Source organism: Marmota marmota, unplaced genomic scaffold (assembly GCF_001458135.2).
Source record: "Marmota marmota marmota unplaced genomic scaffold, marMar, whole genome shotgun sequence".
NCBI lineage: Eukaryota > Metazoa > Chordata > Mammalia > Rodentia > Sciuridae > Marmota > Marmota marmota.
Window position 1 is genome coordinate 5,309,671 of NW_026000037.1, and position 26,248 is coordinate 5,335,918.

Sequence of the window (26,248 nt, forward strand, 5' to 3'; positions counted from 1 at the left end):
AAAAAAAAAAAAAAAAAAAAAAAAAAAACCATATATATAAAATAAAAAAACATTATAAGTCAAATATTAATTTCTTTTATCACACTGAAATTTAAATATCCCATACAAAATGTATGGTTATCAGTTATCCACTGCAGTTTTACTTGTTACCTCCAAAACCACGCAGCGTAACATACAAACGTATATTATGTCATGGTCTCAAGGGTCACAAGTTGGCAGGCAAGGTGTTGGCCAGATTGGCAGGCAAGGTGTTGGCCAGACTGCAGTCTCCGAGGAGCCAACTGGAGCTGGAAGGTTGGCTTCCAAGCCGTCTCACATGCACTGTTTGGCAGCAGACTCCATTCCTTGCCACGTGGATCCCTGCACAGGGCTCCTTATACAGAGCTTCCCGCAGAGCAAGTCCACTGCTCAAGCACGAGATGGAGAGAGAACCCGAGACGTGAGCCATGGTTGTTTAAAACCTGCTCTCAAACAGCAGGCTCTCCCTTTTGCCATTGTCTGTTTTTCAGAAGTGAATCAACACACATAGCCCACACTCGAGGGGAAGAGGACACGGGGTCAGTCACTGGACAGATCTGAGAGGTTGTGTACTGGACAGATAAACTAAGAGGTTGTGTACTAAACACCAGGGTTAAATGTTTGTGATCCATTATCCAAGGGTTAAATGTTTGTGATCCATTATCCAAAGATACAGTATCCAGAACACAAAAACTCGAGGAGAGCAAATATAAAACGGCAAAGAACCCAAATGTAGATTAACAGAGCGGCCCAAATATATGGCTGGCAAATGCTTATCAGGAAAGTCGCTTTACCTCAATAATCAGAAGCAATGTGAACGCAAACATTATCTAGCATCCATCATATTAGCAACAAGTGGCCTATTAGTACCAGGAAGGAAGGATGTGAAGACACAGAGGCACGGGAATGTGCAATCACTTTGGAGAACAGTCTGGCAATCTCTAGGTCAAGTTGGCAGCAGAGGTACCCTGCATCCCTGCAATTCTCATCACGGCTAGACCCTACACAGGTGCCCCGGCAAGTCCTCGCCACACAAAGAATGTTCCCGAAGCCATGTCTGTTTCTGGAAATACCATTAATATTCTTCAACATAATATATAAAAACTATTCACACAAATGCATAGCATATATCCAATAAAATAAGTGAACTAAATCTCACATGAACATATAGATCTAAAAACAATACTGAATGAAAAAAAAGACACTGGAATAATACAGAGAATACACATACTCACCCAAGTATTTCTAATATGCACAGAGCACAATACTACTGTTTATACATGGGTGAAATAGTAAACATAGAACTTTAAATCCCAATGATACTTCCTAAATTCCTGACAGCAGGTGACAATAAAATTGGAAAAAAATGGAAACAAATGTTAATTCTAAATTGTTACATAATTCTTTGTAATTTTCTGCATTTATTGACTATTTCATAAAGCATTCTACTTGTGCACCTAGACACCTATCATCATCAATAGGAGTAGTAGGACCCTTGCTCCGAAGGAACATATACTTTACCAATGAGCTCTTATTACCTTAGGCCTAACTTAACACCTAGTAGCTTAGGAACACTCAGATGCCTTCTGAATTTGAGCTAAGGAAACACACACACGGGTTCTCAAAGCCTGGGCTTGAATCTGGCATCCAGCCACTCAGCCACATTCTGTTGGACAAGGGAGGTCAGACGGCCACACCCACCACCTGGAAGGGAAGGTGGCCTGCACCCTCACTGCACCACCCCTCCCAGTGCACTTGAGCTGGGTCTCCCACTCCTCATGGCCCCTTCTTGTTTTAAACTTCACATTAACTTATCATTTCTCCCTAAAGAATTAATTTCAGGACCTTTCAGCATTAAGGTTTAGATTTCTAAAAATATAAAGAGACTTCTACATACTAGAAGCAGCTCAAAAACAGTCACTTATTTTCACTGTTAGATGTTTCCAGAGGAAAGTGCATAAAAGCAGCCTGCTTTTTCTTGCTTCTTTAGCTTCAAATGAAGGAAAATTAAATTTATTCATTTTAAATTCCATTGTGTTTCTAATTAAATGATCATGCCAACATAAACTAAACGTAACGAAGGGGAAATAAACAGCACTAATTCTTGTTCTTGCTCCAAAATGTTTAAACCCAGAAACCCACCAAAAGACTATCAGAGTAGGAGGAGACTACAATACCTCAGGTGGCGTGGCTTGTGAGGTGGGCTCTTACGTATTTATTCCCACTTTATAGATACTAAGGCTCATGATTCAGGATAGGCTCTCTTCAGGATGAAGAGTAAGGTACCCGTATGCACATATACCAAAAAAAAAAAAAAAAAAAGAAACAGTTGTAGTCAATTCATGAAGCAGATAAACTTTTTTGTAAGTTTTCTGATGGATCATTTCACGCCAGTGACCACTTCAAGAGGCCAGTGTACAGCATTTGGCTGACGGCGATTTCTGAGTACGTCGAGGGCAGGTCTAGATCAGGTGAACAGTGACTGGACTAAGAAACAAAGCACAGCGCCTTCCCCAGTGTGTGTGTGTGTGTGTGTGTGTGTGTGTCCATCCGACACAGCAACAGCGAGGCAGGCATAAAAGTCCTCCAACTCGTCAGTGGACTGTGCTCTGAAATACTCAGCCAGGATGTCAGTCTTGTGACTCCAGGTTCTGACTCTGCCTGCAACACCATCAACTCACTGTTCTCAGGCTTTTGGACTCAGACCAGACTCTATCTTCAGCTCCCGAACCTGGACGTCTCAGCATCCACAACAGTTTGACCCAAACACTTATATATACCTGTGTAAGTGCTTGTGCCCATCTGTGTGAGGGGGCGGGCGAGAAGTCTCCTGTTCTCTTCCCCTTACCTGTACTACCGCAAGCCCTAACAAACAATTCTGTTTCAGATCATCCCTCACCAAATGCCCTTCTCATCCCATGCATTCCTCCTCCTAAGGAAGGCCATACATCCTGTGTATTAGGCAATTCTTTCCTCTGATTCTTGCCGAAAACATGCTATGATTTTTTTTTTTGTCTTATGTTGTTTCTTCAGGTTATATTCAAGGTGGAAGATATCAGTCAAGCACTATATTTATTTTGACACTCAAAAATAATTCTGCTTGCTACAGAGTGGAATTATAATTTAAACATGACACATCCTTGATCTAAGGCATACCCATTGGCACAGTAGTAAGAATTCCCAAAATAAACACACAATGCACACTCTGAACACATTTGTACCACACATTGAAAATGAAAGGAACAGATTTCCTCTTGGATCACAGATAAATGTATCATTTCCCTGGAAAACAAGACTCAGTCAATCTGTCAAATTATTGAGTTTAACGTAGGAAGTATTTCTTTTATTCCTTCAATCTACTGGATTGAAGGTATCTGGATTTCTCCAACCCCCACCCCCACCCCCCCAAAAAGCATTTAAATACCTTTTGCGTGCACGTTGTTGTTCATAGAACAAGGACCACAAGCACCTGCCTTTAAACTGCTCCCCAAATGTTCTCCAGAATCCAGAGATATCGAGACCATAATGCTCAGCCCCTGCCTTCCATCTCATTTGTCCATTTTTAGGACTTAACCAAGACTGAATGCTAATTACACCTGCAATATTTAGACAAAAGTTTAATTTCATGTTTAATCTACACTCTGAAAATGTTATGACACCCTGAAGTTACAATACCAGGCAGATTCTAGATAGCCCTACAACTTCACTGCAAGGGGATTTCTTCAGTCAGCCATGCTCGAGTCCTCGCTCTGCACCATATTAAAGATAACTCATTTGAGGCCTGGACTCCACTACCACTTCATCTATAGCCTTTTCATCCTCAAACTTCAACAAAAGGTAGGTTCATTTTTTAAGAAACTTCTGCTCAATAAATGGTGAGCATAGACTCTTGAGTTCTCATGTTTTAAAAACTGACCTGAAGGCACACATACAATAATGAATTCTCTTCTCCCTTTAAAAGAACTCTCTTCAGCACAGTATCCTGGAACACTTTTTTATCATTCAAGAGAAAAGTGATTTCACGGATATGCCTGAATAAACACAAGAAATTTTCAGTTGTATTTTTTAAAAAAAAATGTCTCTTTAGTCAATGAACTGGAAACAAGGACTGCTTGAAGAAACGTAGCTTGCTCAGTTTTGAAAGTCTTGTTAACCACTCCACTGAGCTCTGGTCTAAAATCAAGATCTTAAGTCTCTTCCTGTCTTACACTGTAAAACAAAAACACTCATAAAAGCACTTTTTTCTTTATGAAAGTACGAGAGTCATATGGGGTCCATATTTGAATTCCAACGCATTCTTTCGACTTAACCTTTTATTGTCATTTTAACTTTTATGTTAATCTATAGATTTATACTTTTGCTTATTATTGGCCAGTGTTCATAATTTTAGGGGTGTCATGTGACTTCTGTTTAATAAAAATTAGAAACGTCCAGCACTCTCCGCCGCCACCAAAGCACTGCTCCATTGACAATGTGCTGCATGGACCTCTCCGTTTTTCTTGCCAAGTAACCAAATCAAGTCGGCAGCATCAGCTCATTAGCCATTCCACCCTCTCCTCTCCTCGTGCATACAACTGTGACTCAACAAGGTGAATGGAACACCCCCAGTGTCAATCAGGAATTCGGAAGAAAAGACAAAACTTCTGGCCCACCCCCCACCACTTATCCCTGAAGACAAATCCGAAGACTCCCAGTGGGGACATGAAGCCACAGACAGTACAGAACCTCACATGTATGTAAAATGTGTAGAAAAAAATCCTAGTAAGTTTAACTTACAAATCGGGCTCAGTAAGGGATTAAGAACAACTAGTTATAAAACAGAGCATTGCAACCATATCCCGTAATAGAAACTATGTGAATGTGGGCCCTCTCCAAACCTCTATGGTACTGTGGGTCTTTTCATGTTCGACATACTATTTTTCTTTCCTTGTTGTGGCTTAGATATCAGGTGTCCTCCAAAAGCTCATGTGGGAGACCATGTAAGAAGGCTTAGAGGTGACAAGATTGGGTTATGAGAGCCCTAAACCAGTCAGTTAATCTGTTAGGATTAATTCAGTCAGTGGTAACTGGAGGCAGGTGAGGTGTGGCTGGAGGCGATGCCATTGGAGTACACATTTCGGAGCTGGTAAGTGGAACGCGCCCTCACGGCTTCCTGTGCTCTGTCCTAGCCACTTTCCTCCACCACACTTTTCCACCATGATGTTCTGTCTCTCCTCAGGCACAAAGCAACGGAGTCAGCCATTTATGGACCGAGATCTCTGAAACCAAATAAACGTGATCTCTCCTATGTTGTCTTCAGATCTTTCAGTCACAGTGGTGGAAAAGCTGACAAACACTTATGGACAACTTCCACCTTTTCACTTAGAAACAGAACCGAGTGTTCTTTTTTGGCATACCTAGATTTCCAGCCTCACTACCTTTGTGCTTTGGGACCATTCTTAGGTAAATCCAGGGTTACCTGAATACAAGCACTGCAATCCTGTGACACTCAACCCAGTACCCAGAGCACTTCTGGGTAACTCATGGGCAGGCAGTGTACTCAGCAGGGACACACAGGACAAAGGACGGGCGTCCCAAGCAGATTGGAGCAAGAGGATGAGAGAATTCAGAACAGTGTGCAACTTAAGAGTCATGGATTATTTCTGAAACTTCCCTTTTGATAGTTTGGACTGCAGCAGCTACAGGTAACTGAAAGTCCAGCTGTGGGTGGTGGCACTGCTGCACGAGCAGCTTCCCACAGTGTATTGCTCTCCCCAAAACATGCCGCCGACTCCGACATTCCATCAGACGATGTCCAGTGTAAGTCTTAACCCTGAAACTGGCGTCAATCTTCACTGCTGCTTTTAAGGAGATGGCCTTACTTAATTTCAGTTATATGACGACGACTACCAAATGCACAAAAGAGCCAGCTTGGAAGTATCTTGGATGAAAAAAATCAAAATACAAAATACTAATTTTACTTACACTTTTTCATAGTTTTTTATCACTATCTTACGGCCCACTCTATACCACCCCTGTGTTTTCTTGACTTTTAGTCATTATTTTTGATCACATCATCAGATACGAAATTCTATTTATAAAGGTTGCATAAATTTACTCTGGAGACTTGGTTTTCTTTCTCACTATTACAAAAAAATCCCAGTATACAATCAGTATGCCCTTTCCAGTGATCCGGCTGACCAGAGAAGCAGGAGAGATCTTTGGCTTACACGTCAACCAGACCAGCCCCAACACCGTGGTCCAACGGCAGCTGGGCCATTTCAGCAAACCCGGACCCCTGTGAGGCATGCATCTGGTCCCATACATACAGAAAAGACTTCCTTAGCAGTTTTCCAAAATAAGCCCCATGAGAATTCAGAGTAGATTTCCCAAGAAGAGTTCAGACAGGAACAGACTAGAGGTCTAACTGCATCAGCACTGAAACACAAAATAGTTTGCAGAAGGGGTCCAGGTCCTGGGCATGTGGCCACTGGAAAACCTTAAAACCTTCTTCTGCCATATATCAGCCCAGAGACTTCCAGATCTAGCCAATCGTTAGAATTACCCAGGGAAATATTTGAAAATGTGACTCCTTCAGAAGTCTCCATTCAGGAATTCTGGGTTGAATCTCTCAATACTGCCCCATGCACCAGTTTATCCTATTTAGTGTAACTATGTTCACAACCTGAATTAACTGAAAGAAAAATATCCAATCCCTTAGGATTGTCCTACAGTAGAATATTAACATACCTTTCCAAACCAACAACCAAAAACACTAGCAAAGAGAAACCCCAGGCCAAACTCCCTTCCGATAAGCATTATGCACAGAATAGATATAAAACCCAGTTGCTGAGGGCAGGACACTAACAGTCGCTCTTTAAACCCTATTGTGTTATCACCTGTTTTCTCATTTGTGCCAAAGTACTTCAGCTGAAAGCAAGACGGGAAATTCCTATTGTTAAATTCGTAGATGCTAAAGTGGTTACTAAACTTTGAAACATTATGTATGATATGGTTATAGTTTAATCCAACTTCATAAGCATTGGTGGGAACAAAGTTAATAAATCATCTTTTTGTGACATGAAATATATTCTTATTACAATTATGTTCAGAATAAAATGGAATAGAAACATTAAAACAGGCTCTTTGGCAAAAGATAAATTTTAAAAGATGGACTTTTAAGTTAGTTGTTCACCAAGTAACTATTCATTGCATAAACTTGACTTTGCCTACCCTTAGGCACTGGAGGTCCTCAGGGTTTGAATGTGATTAAATTTTTACAAACACATAGACACTTAAGTTCAAGCAAACATTTGTCTCCTTTACAGATCTCATCTCATAGTCATCTTGGGAGGGCAGAGGTAACACGGACGAGTTTCATAACTCATGTGGAATGACCTTTGTAGCCAGCAGAAATTTTTGTAGTATTACTCTGCATTGAAACTTTCAAACTTTCACAGGTATATAATTAGATAAAATGTATCTTCAAATATTCTAATCATACTCCTCATATTAAAGAGGAGAAAGGAAAGTGTAAGAAAGACCAGTACTTTGCTTACTGTCATCCAGTTAGACTTGCAAAACCAAGACAGTTACCTAGCACTGGCCCCTGGATCACGGCTAAATCACGAGCTCACCTGTAACTCTTTAATATCTCATTTCTGTATTAGAAGTATTTGTCGGGGGAAAACAAGCCACAGAGCTCATGTGATTAACTCTTACTTTCAAATGAATCTCACATGATACAACTAAAGACCGCTAACAAATATACCCACAAAGAAAAATGAGTGTAATTAAAATAATGGTAGATGTTTGCATTCAATTACAAACATACAAATTCAATTTTTCAGAAGGAGTAAGGAGTAAGAGGACCTTTTTTTTGTTAAGAGTCCAAAATAATTTTTTTCTTGAAATCATTTTGAAAAAGAGATAGCACAAGCTGGGTGTAGCTCAGAGGTATAGCTATACCTAGTGCTGCCCCCCCAACACACACACACACCCCAAAGGCCATAATTAAATCCGTAGATTTTGATGTAGAAATTAACTTCAAGCTCTTTACCCTTAAGAAAAAACCAAAGAAATTGACCAATATTTATCTATAAAGTGTTCATCACAGTGGATAACAGCCAATAACAATCTGAAGCAACCTGAATGACTATCAAAAAGGAAATGGCCCAATGAAGGAAAAGTTACATATAGAATACAATGCAACCACTTTTGCTTTTGAGTACTTTTTAGGGGCATGGAAAAAAGGGTCACAGTAATATATAAATCATGTGTTTGACATGATGTATCTCTGTTGGTACCCACTTACGCGAACAGCCCATGATGTCATGCATGTATTGAGTTGGTACTGATCAGATCAGGGAGCCAGCCTCTCCATCTCCTTATCCTTCATTTGGAGCCCTAGAGCTCCTCTCTAGTTCTTCGCGAAATATCCAACGGATCACTGTGAACCGGGGTGGCCCACCTGTGCTGCACACCACTAAGACATCCCCCAAGCTTCCCGTGTTTCCCTTCTCCCCTCCCTTCCCAGTCAGTACTGGTCTTTTCAACATTCAGACAGATCTTTTAGCTTTCCAGAGACAGAACATGCAATACTTGTCTTTCCACAGCTGACTTCTTTCATGTGGTGTCCTTCAGTCCATCCATTTTACTCTCTATGGGTGAATACATTCTGCTGTTGGTGTGTGTACATGGTTTCTTTGTATCTTCATCCACTGATGTGTACCTAGTGGATTCCAGATCTTGGCTCTTGTGAATCGTGCTCTAATACACATCAGTGTACAGTATGCTTTGATAGATACACACCCAGAGGCAGGATATCTAGATAATATCATAGGTGTAATTTTAGTTTAAGGAGCATTCTGTGCTACATATGGCTGCCCTGATTCACATTCCCACCAATAATACATGGGTTACCTTCTCTCTGCAACTTTACCAGAATTTTTTGGTCATTTTTATTATAGCCATTCTGAGTTGTTACCTCATGGTGACTTTAATATGCATTTCTCTGATGGCTAATTGAGAATTTCTGTACATATTTGTTGACCATTTTTATTTTGAGAGATGTGTTGAAGACAATTGCCCGCTTTTTAACTGGCTTGTTTCCCGTTTTTGAATTTTCAGAGTTCTTCACATTCTGGATATTAATCCTTTATCAGATGAATAGTTTGCCAATATTTCTCCTCTTCTGTCGGCTGCCTCTTCACTCTGTTGTTTCCTTTGCCATGTAGAAGCTTCTAGTTTAATCACAGTTACGCTATGCATTTTTTGTTTTGTTTTCTGTGCTTTTGGGGCCTCAAGCACAAAACCTCTGCCTGTATCAATGTCTTCAAGTGCTTCCTGTAGGTTTTCTTCTAGTGTTTTTAGTTTGAGGTCTTACATCCATTTAGAATCGTCTTTCATTAAAGGTGAGGGAAACTAAGTTTCAATGGTTTAATTTTGGGGAGGATTTATGCGTCCAGAAACGTATTTATTTCTTCTAAGTTTTCCAGTTGGCTGGCCTACCTTTACGATTCTTTGTTTTTCTGTAGTGTCACTTGTAATAACTTATTTTTCATCTCTGATTCTATTTGGGTCCTCAGTTTGACAATTTTTATCTTAGCTTCTCACAAAACCCATTGCTTCATGAATCGCCCCTGCAGAGGTCAGCACCACTGGCAACCCAGACTGGCGGAGGCTGTCCATAGCCCGGCTCCATGCCGCAGAACCAGGACCTCTGTCTGCCAGGGCTCCTGTCCCTCAGCCACCCACCTTGAAATGCATCTGTGCCCTTGTCCTCCTGGCCCTTCTCCGGGGCAGCCATCACTGGTCCTTTCTCCTCAGCCACCTTAATTCCATCCGTCTACTGTGACTTTAAAAGCCAGGCAGCGAACCATTGTACAATGACATAACTATGTTCATAAAATTGATCAACAGATAAAAAAACATACAAGCACTTGCCATCTTGGTACAACAGACTACAGATGATATTTTCCTAATCCTTATAATTCTCTGCATTTTTCCAATTGTTTAAGATAAGCATAGGTTATTCTTAGAAATGAAACAACAAACCTTTGATTGCAAGGAATTCTGAAAGCACCAACTTTGAGCACAACTCCACCCTCCTCCTCATGACAATAGGATCAGCATGATTGATTCTCCAAGGACCCTCCTGTGACTTCCATCATTATCCCAAACAGCACATCTTTTCCCCCCTCCCACCCCTTTCACTGTTAACAGTCCCAACCTTAAGATGTTTAGGAATGAGGAGACATTTAGAGATTTCTTAACCTGCCCAAATACATCCAAACATAAGCACATAAGTTCCAGCTTAGAGTTAAATTCGAGGTCACAGACCTCTGAGGACAAGAATCAGGAAGGCCCTCAGCCATCTGCTACTGTAATGCATGGCCAGGCTTCCAATGAAAGACTACCCACCACAGAAAGGAGGAAAGAACAAGGATATTTTCTGCTATTAACTGGAGCTCCTGAACACTCGTCAAGTTAATGCCTAGTCTTCAGGGAGTCATTCCTACTCCTCTATAAAGCAGAACAGAAGGCTGCTACTACCTCTGTGATTAATGTCCCAATGTAAACACACCATCTTGACAAAACACTGTCAAATCTAGGGTGAAAAAGCAATTTATTTGCAAACACTCTTCATTAAGACATACCAAAATAGCTCCTGGTAGAGGCCATAAGTTTTTAAGAGATCAAATGTAACCCCATGTCCAAAAATAACATTTTTATTTCTGAGCATAATGAGTACTCGGCATATACTATACAGCCCAAAGTTTGCTGAACTAATGGCTATCCTTGATTTTAAATATAAAAATAATAAGATGTTCTCATTTTTGCACCATTCTGCAGAAACATTGTCTACTGATTCCCAAATGCATAAGACACACAGAATCCTTCTGGCATTCAAAGTCCTCCCCAATTTCAGTCGCTGGGAGTGACGTGCATAGAAGTCTGTTAGCATCCTCATTTACAGTCTGCAGACACCAACTGACATTGAGATTTGGGTCCAAAATCCAGGGCCAGTCTGTCTGAAATGATGTGACAGGACATCACAGTACCCATGAGACTGATCCCCAATGGCCAAGTGCCCTGCCACATACCCACCTACCACACACACACTCCAGCATCTTCACCAACACGAGCACCTAATGGGTTAAGCCCTGCACTGCCCCTGATGAAAACACCCACGTCCCCCCCACCCAGTCCCTGGACTGTTCCCACTGTAAACTGAAAATGGGTTTTAAAGGACCTCCCATGTCACTGTGGCTGTGGCTGTTACTCCAGAGGAAAACACCGCCATACAGCTCACTCTCATGTGTGCAAAGTTTGGTGGGGGGCGGGGGGGGTCCCTTTGTGAAGACTCGTATAAGGCACTATTAAATCTACCAGAAGGCACTCATCCTAAACCTGGGTAGGGAAGCAGAGTAGAAGGGCATGATTCATTGGTGTTAAAAACGATACTTAGTAAAATGACTTTAGTAATGTCAATTCAAGCATAAAAAGCTGTCCATCATACAGCACCCTGATTCTATTAGTCAATACAAATTTAGTTTCTACCGCTCATCTAATACCTTGTAGAGCAGCTGATGAGCAGTGCTTAACAATTTTAAAAGCAACTCGTATATTATCTTCCTGTTACTTTGGCTACACATTCTGAAAATCATTAGTTCTCACAAATTTTCAGGATTCTGTGAATAGAGAACTTGGCAACAGGCTCAACTGAAGGCTAGCCAGCCCCTTGGAAAAGCTAGGAGCCCTTCCCTCTGCTTCTGTCCTATGAAGGCCACTACAGAGAACTATACAATTTTTCCCCTAAGCATTGGCAGACGTCCACCAGGGAACCCAGCCGGGCCTGGTGCCTTCTCTGTTGCATGATCTTGGGTTTTTGGTTTTTTTTTTAATCCTAGAGAATGTAGTGGCCATTTTTTATTTTGGCCATTTTTTTTAATCACAATTTCAGAGAACATTTGCTTCCAGCTAAGATGATATTAACAAGCCCATGATATATTCTCAACTGAAAAACCAAAACACTAGGCAAAATTTGTGAAATAATGGTTTTTGAGACACTGGAAAGGAAGTAACAATGAGCAATGACCCCTACCAGATAGAAAACAAACTGAGGCGCGACCTACGATTTCTAGAACATGCTGCCTTGAGGTTCCAGTCAGCACCAGGGGGAGGGAGACCCAGGCAGAGCCAAGACAATTCCCACAGTTAAGATGCTGCTGCTGTAGTCTGTGGAGGCCAGTTACTAGAGATCAGAGGACCAACCGAGAAGGGAAACTACACGTGGAGAGAATTCCAGCTCCCATACACAGTGGCCCTTGAATCATCATCTCAATACGAACCAACACATTCAGGGAGGTAACTTCTTGAGGCCAAGGAAAAACTACACAAAAAGACTGAATAGCAAAGTACTGGCTGGTGTGAACTGAATGCTTGCGTCCTCCTCAGAACTCCCGTGTTAAAATTTCATCCTCAGTGTGATGGTATCTGGGGGTGAAGCCTGTGGGAGGTAATTGGGACACAAGGGTGGGGCTCTCATGAGTGGGCTTAGTGACTTTAAAGAGGTCCCAGAGCTGGCTAACTCTCCTTCTGCCGTGTGAGTGTGCATGCAGACATTGACAGTTGCAACCAGAAGGGAAACCAACCATGCTTTCACCCAAACTCAGACTTCCAGCTTCCAGAAGTGTCAGAACCAGGAAAAGTAAATTTGTGTTATAAAGCCACCTAGTCTCTGGTACTTTGTTACAGTGACCCAATACAACTCAGATAAGCACTTGGCACTCAGAATGGCAAGTCAGAAATGGTGCCCATTTCCACCACCAAGAAGGGAAACTTCATAAATCACAGGCATTCAGGAAGCACTCAAGAGTTTGGACTCAGTGGGACAAAACCATCCCCAGAGTAAGTGCTGCTCTGGGCCCACCTAACAAATCTTAAGAGCAAGATCTCAAAGTATCTAAGAGTTCTAAAGTTACTGAGTATAAAGGTTCAGTGTCTTACAGGAAAACAGGCTCATCACCTCTGGGGCGGGCGTGAGTGTCCCAGAACAAAGTTAAAGACTATTCTAAAAATAGAAAAATGTACAAAATCCAATAGGTAAAAATCCACACCGCTTCCAGCAAGAAATTCACAGGCAGGAAGCAGAGCAGCCTGGCCCACAATGAGGAGAGAAACACCAGTGAGTTGAAACCACTCAATACTGACAGGTATCAGAATTAGTGGACAACACCATCAAAACAGTTATAATTGCATTATACACATTCAAAAAGCTAAGTGAAGACACGTAAGGTTTTGTTTTTTTTTTGTTTTTTAAAGAGGCAAATTGCCAACCACCATGTCTGAGATGAATGATGCTGATGGGATTAATTAACACTAAGATTTGCACATAAAAACAACTAGTCAACTTCTAAACATAGCAATAATATAAACCCAAAAGAAACAAAAGTAAAATAGATAAATAAAACAACATCAATGAGCTGTGGGATAGCTTCAAGCAGCCTAGTGTAGGCTTAAGCAATATCTCCGAGAGAGAAAAAGTATTTTAAAAAAAATGAAATATTTCTAAATTCAATAAGGAAAAAAAGAAAACCTTGTCCTGTGGAGCTGCAAGCATGATCCTGTTCTAAGCGTTCACATAGTAAGAGAAAGACCTTTGAAACAAGTTAGCACGACAAAATTTGACATGTGCTGTAATTGAAGTGTGTGCAGGGAGGTGACATTTACGAAGAAGGTGAGCACTAAGCAGCATTTGGAAAGATAAACTGACCATTTCCAAGGTAAGAGACCACGGAGATGGGGAAGGGTGGCCCAGGAGAGGCCACTTAGGTCCAGTGAGAGGCGAACACACAAATGCACCAGGGAGGGGGCGGGTCACAGCATCTCCCAGAACAGGCTCAGGGTCTCAGGATTAGGGAGGTGAAGGAGAGGGGACACCGACTGGAGCCAGCACAAGGTCAGGATGAAGATGAGGGTCACTCTGCCTTCTGCTAAGGCGCTCAAACTGCAAGTTACAGGAAACAATTAGGAGACATGACTTAAAGGAGTGCATCGCAGTTTGAAAATTGAGTATGAAGCCAGCCTGGAGGAAGGGGCGCCCTGCAGAAGCCCCCGCAATAGAACCGGGCGGCAAGTGGGGCAGCGGAAATGCTCCTGTGTTTGAGGACAAGTCCAGGCTGACGTGGAGGAGCCAAATCGACAGGCCTGGGGAAGCACTGAACGGGAGGCGGCCAGAGGAAGGAGTGAGGCAGCCCCAGACGCCCTGTGCGCCCCGCAGGAGGGCAGCGGGGGGCTGAGGGCCCTGCTTTTCTTCTAGAAGGAAAGGTCTTCCCATCCATCTCCCTACTCTGCTTTTTCTTCTGCCGTTCACGTACTTGCTGAAATCTTGTGTTTTTCCAGCAAACCTCCGGTTCTTCCCATCATCATTACTTCTCCTTTGAACCCTCGCATGGAGGTGATGTGCTTCCAACAGTCAGCTCCAGCTGAAAGGCCTGTACCAGGTGTAGTCGGAAATAATTCAGGGCATATTTTGCCAGGATTTGGATTCCAGCAGCAGAATGATGGTTATTATGGGTCAGCTTAAGTGTTTAGAAGTGAAATATTTCAACATTGATTCTGCTCATTTACTTGCCTTGCTTCAAGCATCAACAGCAGCCTGCTGGTTTCCGGTGTGGTCTAGCGTCAGTGTCCACTCCAGAGCACTTCTCATTTCCTCTTAATGAAGCCTTTGCCGAGCCCAGGAATCGTGGTCAGTGACCACATGGAATGGAAAGGACAAGAGAACTGGCCAAGAGGACTAGAAACAGCTGGAAATCATTGTGGGAAGTTATAGAAATGCAAGCCGGCAGGACGAAAGTAAGGACTCGACGAAAGTAAGGACTCGACTAAAGCTCGATACCCCAGTCACCAGTACTGTGGGGATTCCGGTCGTCTTTTCCTGGATAAGGGTCTATGCACATTGTCTACCTGAAGACCCTTCTGAAGGAGGTATCGTATCTCCACATGAACTAAGTCAAATAGCACAGCCGTCATCAACAGACTACAATCCTACTGTGCAAAGGACACATAAAGCGTTCTTCCGACCATGGGATGGCTCTGCCTTGAAATGTTGTTGTTTAGATTTTGACTTCTGACATGCAGTTGGGGAACTCCAGTCCAGAGCAGTAGGAAACCTTAATTCATTCTGCCCAGATCTATGAACTCAGGGATCCTTGAAGTTCAGTTGCTCTCCAGCTCAATTCCCCACTATTTTATGAAATTGCCTCTCCGATTTCTTGGTATCTCCAACAACAATAGAACCATACTTGCCAAGACACAGCAACTTCCTGTCAGATACCACCAAAGGGAAATAATGGCACCATGAACATGTACATAGGAAAATTATGAGTTTTGTCTTCAGGGATAAAGTTCTTCTCCTGGTAGTTCAAAAACCACATCCTGTTCTCAACATTACCTTCTTTTCAACCTGAGTGTCCTGCTGGCACCAAAGCCTTCCGCTCATCGACAAGGAGATGATGTTTTTCCAAAGTTTCAGAACCCTACTTTGATGAAAAAAGAAAGGACACTTCAGTATCCTACCATAACTTCAACTGGCTTTAGTGACTTCCAAAAGCAAAAGGAAGGATTCCTGTGGGTAGGACAGGATTTTATGCACTGCTATTCTTTTAATCAGAACAAAACCTACATCAACTGAATTAACTGCCATTCTCCAGTCACTAAACAGAAATGCTGTATGCTCATCTTTATAAAAGAATACTTCTCACATCTGTAATAGTAGAAAACAGCATCTGCGTGGCCTCTATGTGAGGGGTGTCCAGTCCCACGACTGTTGACTAAAAATGGTCCGTCACTGAAGCCAACGTGATCCCAACAGATAGAAGAGTGATGAGAAGGTCACTGGGACCTCTCACTTGCCAAGATAACTCATTCATTATGCAATTTCCAGTCTTTTCTAAAAGAAAAAGTTCTCCTTACTTCTCCTGCACCTTGACATGAATGAAAGATTCTCATGACAATACTATGAGATAGATGGAATGTATTATCCCCACTTCAACATAGAAATCTACACTCGGACAAGTTTGATAACTTCCAAGTCCCAAAGCCAGCCAACAGCAGAGCCAGGATTGAACCCGAATTGACTGGCCATACCATACCACATTGCCTCCTTTTCTGGGCCATACCACATGCATAAATTTCTTTTGTTTTCCATTTTTTCCCATTTTCCCTCGAAATCCTGTGTATTTTCTAATATATTCCTACCCAATTAATCATTATTTCATACACTTATTGGTTTCCATGTTCACAGTCCACATCATCCACTAGACTCTAACCTCTCAGATGCAGAAACACAACCAGCTGACCCAGAAACTCAATAAACACATGCTGAAATTAAATAAGAAGTAGCCGTTTCCATCGGTGAAACTTGCCTATTTACACTTCCCTGACTGTGCCATGTTCCTGTGGCCTCAGAAGTTTGGCCACCGTTATTCCAAAGTCTTAGCACTCAGGTCTTCTTTTCCTACCCACACTGTGCCACCAACACACAGCACAAGGGCTCTCCTTCCCCAGGAACCAGGCCTGCTCCTGGTGAGAAGCCAAGTCTCCTCTGACTCTGGATTAACAGTTTACTTTCTGTTCCATTCATCTAAGGCTCTTTTGTGAACATACATATGTATTTTCTGGTGTATGATTTATCTTTTTTGAGTATGTGAAGGCTTTTGTTTTAACCTCCAAAAGATACATAAAGTACCATGTGTTCCAATTACTTTTCTCCCTCTCAAAAAAACTAGCACTTATTATACATGAAGTAGGTTCTTAAACATTTATTGAATAAATACTAAATGAATATTTAAACCCCAAGAAAAGGCTCTGGTACAAGATTAAAAATGCACTGTAAGTACTCTCCATGGGGAAGCAGACTGTGGGTGTGATGAACTCAGGATACTTTACCCCACCCCACCCCCACCCCCAGAGCCTGGTTATTTAGCTTCTGTGTTTACAGTAAGCCCAGAAACATGTGAGAAGGAACTACACTGAATGGGAACAAGTGGGACCACCAATTCCTTTCCCAAGCAGGCATTCTTCCCTCCAGGGACACAGGAATGCCACCACTGAGGAGGTCACACTGCTTGGTTCCCCTCTGCTGACTCAAGATATGGAACAGAACCAAAAAGAAATCACCTACAGGATTTCAGACCATGTTACCTATAATGCATGAAGGACACACAAATCGACCCTTCCTTCACTCTTCCACCTGCCGCAACACGTCTAACCTGTCTTAATTCAGACTTACAGCAAACGAAAACAATGCACTGGAGCAAAACAATTGAAGCTTAGCAGAAAAAAATCGTGTCATCTTAAAGTAGTGAATCTGGAAACACTGATTTTAGTTTTGCCTCTTCATACGACTGTGTAAGAATGAGATTTCTACAAAGTGATGCACAGCCCCTAAGGTCGTGTTGAACTCCGAGGTCCCTGGCTCAGCAAGGTTGGGATGCACCCTTAGGTGAGTGAGGGGTTATGTGCTTAGGCAGCATAGGTCCCTGGGCACTGTAGGCCAAAATCTTCCACAGTCCCAGCAACTTAAAGGACCTGGTCCTCTAACACCCAAATCCATGCAGCTGACTTCCACTTAAAGGGAAAAAAAAGCCCAAGACTCATAGACATAATATAAATAAAAAATAATACTACTACATCTGTGGTTTTAACTGTCCACACGTTCTCAGTTAGGTTGCACCTACGTTCTATTACTGGGCATGTGGTTTCAATTATAACAACAATGCACAGTTGTTCAAGAGCATGCAGGCTGTTAGCTTCACTTCTCAGTGTGTTTAAATATGCCACGGCCTGTGACTCCCTTTCAGGGGTCAAGTGTCTGGCATGTGTGCTGCCTGTTATGTTATGGTCAGTATACTCTTCTAGATTTTCCAAGGTGCAGACCCAGGATCTTTGATGTTTAAAAGGCCTCTGTGTATGCCATAGGTACATAATGTGTATATATATGGAAGAAGAAGAAAGGCATTAAGTGGGAAAAGGACAAATAGTACATTGTCATGAAACAACCGTCCCTTGCCGTTTCTGGACCGCCTGCAGCAGCCTGAAGGTTTTGCCATCTCTACGAAATGTAAAAGCCAAACTGACCACCTTATGGTCGCTCACCCAGAGATTTCTTTCCTCACACCAAGGGATTATGTTACACTTTGGAATTTCATAGCAAAATTTGATACCACTTGGTATTTATCGAAATGTTTATGTTCACAGCTTTCAGTATTTCAGCATCCATGATTTATGGTCCCCTCACCTCCTCACTTTCAGCTGTGGGTCCTTTGAGAGGATATAAAAAGTTAAAAGAAATTCATTTTCTAGTCCATAGAGCATCCCTTTCTTTTCAGCTATTAAGAATTTTTATGATGTAACAGAACATGTGACGTGATTAAATCACAAGGCCCCAGAAATCCTACGAGCAATGCTATTCTGTGAAATGAGAATTATTTATGGCCGTTACTCACAGCTCAAGAAACATTTTCTAATTTCTCTTTGCAATAGCGTTCCCCTTCCACTCTCCATTGTTGGCCTTTATCTCCCTTATGTAGAATGGTAGATGCAGTCAAGTGAAAAGTGCCGCCTTCAGATCAGATCTGCCTTTGAACCCAGCTCACTCGACACAGTAGCTAACTCAACTCAGATGAGATCGTCCATGACCGGCTTCCTTGTGCTCAACAGACTTCACTAATTCTCCTCACAGGGAAGGTGTTCTGTCCGCTTTTTCACTGCTGGGACCAAAAGACCTGACAACAATCAGAACAGGGAAAGTATTGGGGGTTCACGGTTTCAGAGGTCTCAGTCCAACAATGGCCAACTCCATTCCTTGGGGTCTGAGGTGACGTGGCAGAGGAACGCAGCAGAGGACATGGCACCAGGAAGCAGAGAGGCAGGTAGACATCCTGTCACCACACACAACCTATATACCCCAGGGGACAGCCTCCAGCTGCTCACCCCCTCCAGTCACACCCCGACTGCCCAGTTACCACCCAGTTAATCCGGATCAGGGACCAGTGCACTGGACAGGTGAAGGTACTCGTAGCTCAGTCATTTCACTTCAACACTTTCTGGTATTGTCTCATGAGTTTTTTGGAAACACCATATATCTAAGCCATAAATAAATCTAAAAGAAGTAGTTAGATATTAGCATGGACGTGCAAGTGTGTGTTAAATCACAGACAAAGGAGTCCAGAAGACCCAAGTCTGAGAATATTCACTTCTCGTCACCAGATGAAAGAACAAGAGAACAAAAATGCTGAAGGATGGGAACATTTTAGAACACTACTAATGACAAAAGTTAGTATTTAGGTGTTGCTGCTTTGTGCATAGTAAAGACTAAGCCTCTCAGTCCCCTCCTCCCCGAGGCATGTTGGTTCCGTCTTCACACTTCATGCATCAGAGACGGCAGTTCCGATGACACCCCTAGTACCTGTCGCCAAGGACTTCCTTTGGAATTTAATCCCAAGTCAAAATGTGTCCAGTGACATTAAAACATTACAGTTCATTGACTTCCACTGCTTATCCCTCCGTATGTTCTCAATCCCCAAATTACATCTCTTTCAGTGATTCACTCCCTCAACTTAAGAGGCATTTAAATCCATTTCATCTCAGCAAAACAAATTTAGAGGGATCTGAACCTACATCCTATTGACTTCCTCATTTTTATTCCACCAACCCCAAGAAATCAAAGTTTGAGATAGGTGTAATTGGAGGAACCTCAGAAGTAGCCTCTCACTTATATCTTCTAATTTAGTATATTCAAAGTGAATATACATCTCAGCCTTGGATCCAGAGCAGATAGACCTCAAACTCAAAGTCATAGAATTGTTTTTTATTCCTCTTATTCTCTCATTTAGTTAGCTGCATTCTCACAAACACATACCTCTAAAAAGTTGACACTATTTCTTCTCCATTACCTGTCCCATGTCTGGACTCAAGTCCTTATCAACTCTTCTACACAAGTACTTTCTGTGAAGAATCCGATTAGCCACTGAAATGAGAAGATCTTAATTCACAAATCACAGTTGATTCCATAAAATCTGATTCTAAACTTAACTGCAAACTTGGCATGTCAGAATCAATGGGATAGTACTTATAGAGTTATCAGTGGAAAACTTACATGAACACATACCTAGCTCAATAAAAAGGGAAACAAATTAACTGGAAACCCAACTAAAAAAGTAAGCTAAACCATAACAAAGTGAACTTAAATAAACCAGGAGGAAGGAGATAGTAATTAAAGTAGACATAAGTTAAAAAAATTATGACTATAATAAATTAAATGTGGCTCTTTGAAAAGACTCAATAGACAAAACACTACCTAATTAATAAAGAGAAAGGAATACATAAAATTAGAAAAAACTGGGAGAAGGCCATAGCTACCGAAGAAAGGGAAAATTAAAACTAGGAGGTACTTTTGTAGAAGTATACACAAGTAAATTTGGAAATTTAAAAAAAAAAAAAAGGAAATGTTTTTAGAAAAATATGACTGAACAAAAATTACCTCTGTAGAAATAGAAAAGTTAAATATATTTAAAGCTAGGAGAGGAAAATTTTTATAAATACCTCAATGATTCCCCAACCAATGATTTCACAATGAAATTCTACTGAGTCTCTTAAAATTACATAATTCTGATGGTAATATATTCTCAATCATAAAGAAAACTTCCAAAGGTTTTTTGTGACCCAAAACATAATATTCCTCTAAAAACTTGAAGATTACATCAAAAAGGAAACTAGACTAATATCACTGATTATAGATGTTAGAATCTTAAAATGCAACATTCACAAAAGTAAAATATTACTAAGTACAGTTTATGCTAAGAATAAAAAGATAATTCAATATACAGAAAGAATATAATTCATGTTAATAGAAAAAAGCAAAAAAAAAAAAAAAGCCATGAGATCAGTCTCCATAGGGATAGAAAGCCATTGCAAAAATCCAGTTCCCATTCACATTTTTTTAAAAGACTCAATAAAATAGTAATTCCTTATATTGCCTAAACACAGAAGCCATCATTTCACTTAGTGAAAAAAAGCATATAGTGTTTCACACTAAGTAAAAAGGCTTTTTTTTTTTTTTAACTCAGAGAAGTCATCATTTTACTTAGTATAAAACACTATAGGCTTTTTTTTTTTTTAAACACAAAGATACTATCTCTGTGGGCACTTAACACAATGCAGGGATATCATTCAGGATGGGAGAAAGCAATTAGGGAAGAATTCCAATTAAGTATAATCCAATGAAAAAAAATGTTACTATAGAAAATGTGAAGATTGAGTAAATTATGAACTACAAAGCCAAAAGCTTTCATACCTACAAACAAAAACTGAATAGAACACATAAGGACAACAAAAAATACTTGAAAGTCTACACTTTACATGAGGAAAACTATAAAATACCTTGAAAAGTACCCTTTAACCAACAGGGCCAGAATTTGATTTCAGATGATTTGACATCCTTAGGATTTCCTTCATGAAAGAATTTATAAATGGAATGGCTTTTTTAAAACTACTATTGAGCTCCTATAATTAAAGCAGTTTGTGTTTGGTCTAGATTTAGATGAACTATTGAGAAAAAGAAAAAGAAAAATTCAGAAATAGATCACATTGTATATGGGCATTTACTTTACAATAGAGGCACCAGTTCCCATCACTGAGTGCATCAATCAGGGTCAAACTGGGTGACAATGTGGACATTTGGACAAAGAAATTTTAAGAATTATCATTGGGGGCTCTAAGTGTAGCTCAGTGGTGGAGGGTTTGCCCAGCATGCATGAAGCCCCGAGTTCAATCCCCAGCACTGCAGATACAAAGGAAGGAAGGGGGGAAAGTAGGAAAGAAAGATGCATACAGGAATTAACATCTGCAGCAACATGTTGAGGGGTGGAGGTGGGGTAAAAAGAACTCTATATGATATAGGAATAGCAGATATACCCTAACTGTTGAGGTAAGAGTGCCGAAGGAGGAGCAGGAAGTGGCAGGAAGACCAGTAGAGGAAGGCGGGGGGTGGGGGCAGGGGTGTACTGAGGAATGAATTAGAACCAGATATGATCTATGATTTTATAATCATGTCAAAATGGATTCAACTGTCCGTATAACTAAGAACCATCAATAAAAAACAAAAAAGTTCAATAAAAGTAACCTAAAGGGAGCTTTTAACTTAAGAATACTAAACATGAAAACATACAAAAGTATAAAACTTACTGGCAAAGATAACTATACAAACATGCACTATTGTACAACTGTAGTAGTGTGTAAATCCATTTCAATTTGAGAGTAAAAAAAGATAAAAATAATAATTATAAAAATGTTAATTGATACACAATATAAAAGATGTAAATTATGATATAAGAAAGTGTGTGAGAAGTAAAAAATGTAAATTTTTCATATGGGATGGAAGTTGTTATCTGCTTCAATATTATGGTAAGATGTTTTATATAACTTTCATGGTAACCATGAAGAAAATACCTATAGAAGATGTGCAAAAATAAGGCTTATACCTACAAAAATATCACATTAAGACAGACAGCAAGGGGAGGGAAATGGGTGAAAGAGCTGTAAGACATCTGGGACAGTTGCACACATCTGTGATCTGTGGCTCCGGAGGTTGAGGCAGGAAGATCGCAAGTCCAAAGGCAGCCTTGGCAACTTAATGAGGCCCTAAGCAATTTAATGAGACCCTGTCTAGAAATAAAACATTTTAAAAAGGGTTGGGGATGTGGCTTCAGTGGTTAAGTGCCCGGGGTTCAATCTCTGGTTCCCAGAGAAAACTATAGGACACAAAATTATGATGATGTTCTCACCTCTGAACAACTATTTTAAATATAAATGAATTACACTCTAAAATCAAAAGATAGTGACTGAATGGAGTGGGGGGAGCAAGATCCAACCATATACCATCAACAAGAGACTCACTGTAAATTTAAGGATACAATTAGGCTGAAACTGGAGTGATGTCAGGAGACGAGGTAAGCAAATGATAGGGGGAAAAGGAGAGCAAGAGTGACCATACTTTTGTCAGATAAGAGACAAAACTATCACAAGACACAAAGGACATTAGGTATTGATAAAATTCAATTCATTAAGAATATATTAATGTTAGAAATACTTATGTATCAAACAAATATAGCATCTAAATATAAATACTGAATGAAGTACAGGGAGTAAGAAAGTGGCATGATGGTAGAAGCCTACCCTATCCTGCTATCCAGAAAGAAAATCAATAAGCACACAGAGGATATGGGGGGAAAACAGACAAATGAACCAGACATATACAGAATATCCCACCAAAAAGCAATTGAATATATATCCTTCTCAAGCACATATGAGATATTACCCAGGATAGATCACACGTAAGGTTAAAAAAAAAAGTCTAAGAAATTTGAAAAGTATATCATATCTACAACCTTTTCTGGCCACAGTGAAATGAAACCAGAGTTTGATGATGTAAGGGAAGATGGAAAATTCACCAACATGTGGAAATTAAACAATATGTTCTTGAACAATTAACAGGCCAAAGGATATATGAAAGGGAAAATTAGAACGTATCTCATGACAAATGAAAATACAACATACCAAAAGTTACAGGATGCAGCTAAGGCATTACTACAACTACCACCAAGTAATACATGCTTCCATTAAGAAAAAAATCTTCTATAAGCTACTTTATACCTGGAGGAACTAGTAAAAGAAAGAAAAATTTTAGTCCAAAATTAGCAGAATGAAATAAAGATTAAAACAGTTATTCATGCAGAGGACTACACAGAAAAATAAACAGAACCAACATTGGTATTTTTAAGACAAATGAAATCAATACTCCCTTAGCTAGACTAAAAGAAAAAGAATCCCTCAGTACTTAAAGTCAGAAATGAAAGAGAAGATATTACTAATGCCACAGGAGAAAAAAAAAAAAAGTAGAATCCTAAGAGACAATCATGACAATTATATGCCAACAAATTGGATGACCCAAAAGAAATGAATAAACTTATAGAAACAACCTACCAAGCCTAGTTAATGAAAGAATAGAAGATCTAAACCAAACAAAAGTGAGTAAGGATATTGAATTGAAAACCAAAAAGTTCCCAACAAAGGCCAGGACTTTATGGCATCATTAATGAATTATTTCAAACATGTAAGAATTATTAATGATCCATCTCAGACTCCTCCAAAACCTGGAAAGGAAGGAACATTTCCCAACTCATTTTATAAGGTCAGCATAAAGCCAGTACAAGGAAACTACAGGTCAATATCTCTGATGAACAAAGATGCATAAACCCTCAACCAATTCTATGGCACAAAGTAATCATACACCATGACCAAGTGAAATTTATCTCCAGCATGGAAGTACCTACCATTCAATACATGTAAATCAAGAAAGCTGATATTCTATAGGAACAGAATGAAAGATAGAATATATAATAACTTAAAGAGATGCAGAAAATAAACACTTGACAAATTTCAAAATCATTTCATATTAAAAATTCTCAAACAAGGTATAGAATTTATTTCAAGGTAAAAGAGGCCACATATAACAAGCCCATAATTGGCATCATCTTCAATAGTGAAAAACTGAAAACCTTCCCACTAATAATAGAAATAAAATGCGGATGCCAACTCAGGATAAAAAAAAAGAAAAGGCATACAAATTGTAAAGGAAAGATTAAGTGTTTACAAATGACAACTTTATATGCAAAAACATCCTAAAATGCCAATTTTTTTTAAAGAGAGTGAGTGAGAGAGAGAGAGAATTTTTTAATATTTATTTATCTTTTTTTTTTTTTTTTTTTTAGTTTTCGGCGGACACAACATCTTTGTATGTGGTGCTGAGGATCGAACCCGGGCCGCACACATGCCAGGCGAGCGCGCTACCACTTGAGCCACATCCCCAGCCCCCTAAGATGCCATTTTTTTAAAAAAATCTATTAAAATAAATCAAGTCACCAAACCTGTAGGATACAAACTAAACATTCTGAAACACCCCATTCCGTTTCTGTGTACTAACAACTATCTAAATCAGAAATTAAACAATTTCATTTACAATAACACAAAAACAAAATGCATAGCAGTAAATATACCTAAGCTAATGAAATATTTGTATTCTAAAAAATGTAAGTACTGATGAAGCAAATGGAAGAGGGCACAAAAATAGGAATGGTGTCCCATGTTTATAATTAGAAAGCTTAATCCCGAGTAATATGGTCATTTGAAAATATTATCTACAAACATAACATGATCTCTATCAAAGTCGTAGTGGATTTTTTTTTTGTTTTACAGAAATAGGAAACAATCAAATTCATTTGGAACCACAGAAGACCAAAAACAGCCAAAAGAAATCTTAAGAGGAAATAACAAAGCTAGAGGCATCACACACCTTATTTCAAAATATATTTCATAGTTACAATAATCAAAACAGTATGGCTATAGCATAAAGACAAGTAGACCAAAAAAATCAAAGAACCCCAAAATAAACCCAAGAATGTATAGTGAACTGTCTTTGACAGAAGTGCCAAGAATACACAATGACCAAAGGACAGTTTCTTCCAAAAATGGTACAGGGAAAAACCATGTCCAGGTGCAAAGGAATGAAACTGAAATCTTACAACACACACAAAAATCAACGCAAAAGGAACTGAAGATTTAAATGTAAACACTGAAACTCACAGGAGAAAACAGGAGGAAGCATCCTAACATGGGTCTTTGCAATGATTTAGTGAATGTGCCACTAAGAGCACAAGAAACAAAAGCAAAAATAGGTATATAGAACTAAATCAAACTAAAAATCTTTTGCACAGAAAAAAAACAGTAAAAAGACAACCTTCCAAAAAGAAAATATTTGCATACAATCTACCCGACAAGGGTTGAGATCCAAGAAGGATAAAGTTCTCTTCAGACTCAGTAGCAAAATCAAGTCAGTCAATAAAAGGACAAAGGACTTGAGCTGACATCCCATCACAGGCAAAGAAATGGCCAACAAGTACATGAACAGATGTTCAATATTACTAATCAGAGAAATGAAATTCAAGACCACACCGAGATATGACCTCAATTCTTACAATGGCTGTTATAAAAAATACAACAACCAACAAGTGCTGCCCGGGAGAAAGAAATCAGCACCCTTGCACACTGTTGAGGCAATGCATGATTGTGCATCCACTAGAGGAAACAGTACAGAGGAGAAATATTAAAAAGAACCATCATGTGA